Here is a 5,005-nt window from a genome sequence, read left to right as displayed (position 1 = left end):
CAGGGATGCTGCGGGGGGCCGGGGGAGCCCCCGAGCCAGCTCTTGCGACGGCCGGCAGCGGGGTTTGGGGTCCGGCTTAAGGAGAGGACATCCAGTTTCCATGTCGGCTAAGAAAGATAAAGAGCAGTGGGTGCACTTGAGACTTCGTGCCCTGCATAGGTGTGAGGTTGGGTGTGGCAAAGGGGATGGAACTCGAGAGTCCCCAATGATATATGAGGGAAACCAATGCCTGTGCGCTTATAATATATGAGAGAGACCCATATCTCTGCCTCCAAGCCAGCTGAGTTATTTTCTACAGCCTACACTGCTGCCTGGTTTCAGCTGGGTTGGTCAAAGGGAAAGAAGCTTCCAGTCCCAAAGAGAAGATATACAACAGGAGAGGTGATCCCTCTTGCCGCTTCCTCAAAAGAATAAAAAGTCTTCCTCCACGCAGAGGGTATTCCCTGGCCTGAAGGAGGGCAATGAGTGGAATAATGGTATCTGAAACATCCTCCTTCCGCATCAGAGCCTGCAGCTGGGCACTTGCTGGTGTCTGGAGGGCAAAGCTCTGCTGGAAGCAATGCTCTGAGGACACTCTGCTTAGACCAGATTGCTTTAACCCAGATCTGTCTATATGTGGCATCCATGATGTAAACACAGGCTCCCAAAGCAGCAGTAACTTTAAGAAATGCGTTTGCTTTCTCCAGATGTACGTTTTGAAGTTCCTAAAAAAAAAAAAAAAAAAAGAGTAAAATCTATCCTGCCAAAGCAGATATAATCAGTTAGTGAAAACCCTTGGAACGAAAATTAATATTCAATTACATAGTTGTAAATGCAGTGGAAAAGATTCTACCATCCTAATGCCACCTATGGCCTCTCATGCCATACTTGATTTTCTTTGCAGATGGGATTTTTCTGAAAAGGGGGCATAGAGAAGTAGTGAGTAAGACAAAAGGACTTTCTGACCTATAAGAGGTTTCTGGAGAAGTGCAACACATTAAAGCTCTGCAGCATTCATCATCCATTATGGAAAACCATAGGGTGGCAGTAGCTGCCAAAACACTACACAAACTGTATCATCACAGAGTACCAGGACTTCCTTCTGAACTGTCACAGTCTGCTCAAGTCCCACATCTGTGCCCAAGTTAAGAAGCTGCCCCCCCAAAAAAAAAAAAAAAAAAAAAAAAAAAAAAAAAAAAAAAAGCCCCAACAATACCAAAATCAACACCCCCCCCAAACCCAGCTCCACTAACCACCCCCCCCCAAAAAATCCCTCACAACCCACCCAAAATCCTAGGAAACCTGAGACTAACAAGGATGGCATCTCATAAACAATATCTTTACAGTCATACCTGTAAGGCAGTGCCATGAAAAAGGCATTTTTTATGAGCAACTGGTTGACACTTCAGACTTATGAAGCATGCAGGGGGTTTTATTGCATGGTAGGAATAAACAACAGAAAGAATTTTTCTAAATGGTAAGAAAAGGAATAGTCTCTTCCAGAATATAATAGTCCTTCAGTCGTATAAAAAAATTCACATTCTATAACTTGTCTGTTACTAAATATAATGCTGTTAATTTCTCTGTGTGTCATTCTTCCTTGTAGTTTCATCATGTGGCAGACTTCTCAATGAAGGATGAAATTATGTTAGATGTTGACTTTCCAGAGCTGAAATTTTCTTGAATCACAATATCCTACACAGACATAGTGACATTTATGAATTAATTTCCTCCTTACAAGAGTTTGACCTGAATTTTTGCACTCCTCAGTGCTTTCAGTAAGAGTGAAAGCATGAGACATATGTAAGAGAGAGAAATGTGTCTGTGGAGTGAGCCTTACCATGAAATATGCCTGCAAAGGGGAAAAAAAAACCCAACAAACACAAAAACTTCTTACACACATGCTCAAAAATATTCATTTAAAAGAGAAGTGGAAGCATTTCTGTAGCTCAAAATTTGGGGCTTTATTTGAGGAACTGAGTGATACTGAGCAATGCACACCTGATTTCTCCTGCTGGCTAATAGTTCATTTACAAAAGGAAAGGTCCTATGTTATGGTTTTCACCAGCAAAGCAATAAAATTAGATGTAATGATCACTGTGAGAAAACCGGGACAAATGAGCATTTTATTTACTAGGAGCAATCATTTTTTGTGCAAGCTTCAGTACTGTAATGCAAACTCATTGTGTTACCAGCTGTCTAACAACAAGTGTAAATGGAAGTGGGAATTTGCACAAAAGAAAAGCAAATTTGAGGACAAACACAGTTTACCTCAGCTAAAGTCATGCTCTGAATCACCTTCTGGAGGAGATCTGTCCCTGTTAACTAGTGGGTCCCTGGGAAGGATAACCTGGCCAGATAACATCCGCCATCCTGAGGAGGACATGAGGGGTTGAAACCACCAAGTTTTTCTAGTGTAGATCACTATTTCATATTATTCATATGATATTGAAATGGGAAACAAAAAATAATCAATTTTACAATCAAAAATTATAACTGAAGACAGTGCAAAGATAAAATATTATCAATTTATATCAATCATTAAGTAAATTAATTGTTTTAAGTATCCACTGTCATTAACATTTTATTAAGCCTCTACTTGTTTCTTTCGTGTATTTTGTTATTTTCCCTTATTATTTATAATCATCTCTACTATTTACAATTTCATGTACTAATTCATTATACATCTTGCAGAACGTGGCAGCCACATTATACTGAAGTACACTGATGATCAGTCAGAATCTTACTCTGAAACTGCAAAAAACGCTGAATTAATAGATTAAGCAAACATCTCTGAAATAAAACTGTAAGGAGCCATGGTGTAGTTAAATTGGATCAAGCTCAAAACAAAGCTAGCAGAAAGATTATTTTTTTTTTTTAAATTCCGGTGCAGGATTGCATTTTTAAGGCAGTTGAGATATAAGCTTGGTTTGATCAATAACACAGAATTATTGAAAAACGTCTTATTGTAGAGAAATACGAATAAAAGTAAGATTGGACAAGACAGACGTACAAAATTTGAAAGCTGTGATGAAGTCAGCCTACTCTTAGTCCCACACTAGCACACAGGAGCTCTCCATATGAGACAGGTGTGCTTCATATGCTTTCTCCTACATTTCAGCTCCCTGTGAAATTCTGGGGAATGTGGTATCTCTCATTAAAAAATGAAAACCCGGGAAAAGTTCTTGTATATTACACTTATCAAGGAAATTAAAAATAGTGAACACAAGACTGGAGTCCTCTGAGAAGAGATGACACAGGATAAAAAGTACAAGTGAGCACTAATTGCATTGCCTAATTAGGAATCCCCAGTGTGATCCAGGCTATATGGTTAAATCTTTGCCTTCCCTAGTGGTGGGGATGGAATTCTAAGGTGTGTGTACATTAAAACTGGCTTTGGGTTTCTCTCTGCAAGAGAAAGGCAGAGGTTGGTGTGTTCAAGGGTGAAAATCCCCCTCCTCAGGATGGTTTTGCCTGGGATGCTAAGAGAACACACATAGGCAAGTGCAGCCTTTCCAATAGATCACGTCCTCCAGTCTCATAAACGTTCAGATCCAAGGTGCCTGTTCTCACAGGTACCTGCTCTCACCTGGTGAAACTCTCCCTTAGAAACTGTCACCGTTCCACTGTTTCTTTAGATCAGGGGTAAATAGCACATGGCCTTTGCCCAGTGTCAACCTCAGCAGAATCTTCAAGTCACTGCCTTTTTCCTTCATGACCAGCCCTGGTCATGAAGGAAAAAGGTCCTTTCCCCCCCAGTACCAATGCCAGACATATTAGCAATGCAAGATGGTGGAAGGCAAGATTACTCACCTGCTTCTGCTGTGATTCAAGTGTCTTCGTCAGTGCTGATTCATGTTTGTGGGATGCAGATTTTCTCAAGAGCTTTAGGATATTACGTTCTGCTTATAAAATGAGATATTGCCTCAGGCTCTGTCCACACTTGCATTTTTTAATGTCCAGTGCTAAAATAGCTGAAATGAATTTTTTATCTATCCTGAAAATTTCCTTCGATTTCAGGGAAAGGTCAGTGATGCGTTTTCCTCATTTGTAACTAGCCAGCACATGAAGCCACTTCTAAGGGTCTGGCATCTCTCAGCAAGACAGTGTCTTTATAAAGACTCATTAGGCAGTGAGAGCAGTACTGAGCTCCTCCACAGCCATTTACTCCTTAGTTCCAGTGTAAATACATGGACTGAGCTTCTTCCAGGTGCTCTTAGTACTTAAGGAGACTGAAAGAAACAGGTCTTGGAACATCCTCGTCAAGCACACAGAGACCCAAGAGACAGGAAAATGAGTGCAGTACCTCCAACAGCTCTCAGGTACAAGCTTTCCTCATTCAAAAAGAATAAAGCTTTCTGTTTCTGTCTGGAAAGCGCAGAGAGATGGAAAATGGGGAAATGCCAAAGCCTTGTATCTTGTCTTACAGCATGGCCAGCAGACCCAAGGTAGCCTCCACAAACTTGGAGGAGTTTCTGTTTCCTGTCAGTCTCATGAAAATTTTGGGAAATTCTACTTCTAAAATTTCTGTGATTTTCCATTTTTTATCCCTCTCATTAATTTTAACTGAAGTTTTTGGGCAACACATAAATAATAAAAGTTTGTGTCAGTATAATGAGGGCCTCATCTGGTTGCAAGTCTTAAGCATTCATATAATATAAATAATGAACAATCACCTAGATTGCAGGACAATTAGGTTTCTTCAGATACAGAAGAGCGTGCTCTGAAAGAACTAAACTTGTCTAAACAGAAGTTCCTTATTATCTAATTTTAGAAGTCTCATCAGAACGGAGACCAAAAAATCCCAAACCAACTACAACCACAACAACCCTAAACAAAGCAAAAACATCTGTAACACACTTTGCTCTGGAACATCTGTCAGTTTCATTTCACTGGCAAAGACAGTTTATAGAGGACTGTATATGTACCACTGAACAACCTTGCAAAGAAATTTAAAGTGATATTTAGTTTCTAAGTCTTTGAAGTGATTGAAGTGACTTGGATGTATTTTGTATTTTGTAGGGAA

The sequence above is a fragment of the Geospiza fortis genome, unplaced genomic scaffold, assembly GCF_000277835.1.
Source record: "Geospiza fortis unplaced genomic scaffold, GeoFor_1.0 scaffold166, whole genome shotgun sequence".
NCBI classification, from domain to species: domain Eukaryota; kingdom Metazoa; phylum Chordata; class Aves; order Passeriformes; family Thraupidae; genus Geospiza; species Geospiza fortis.
The sequence above is the reverse complement of the archived record's forward strand: the minus strand, read 5'-3'. Positions refer to the sequence as shown.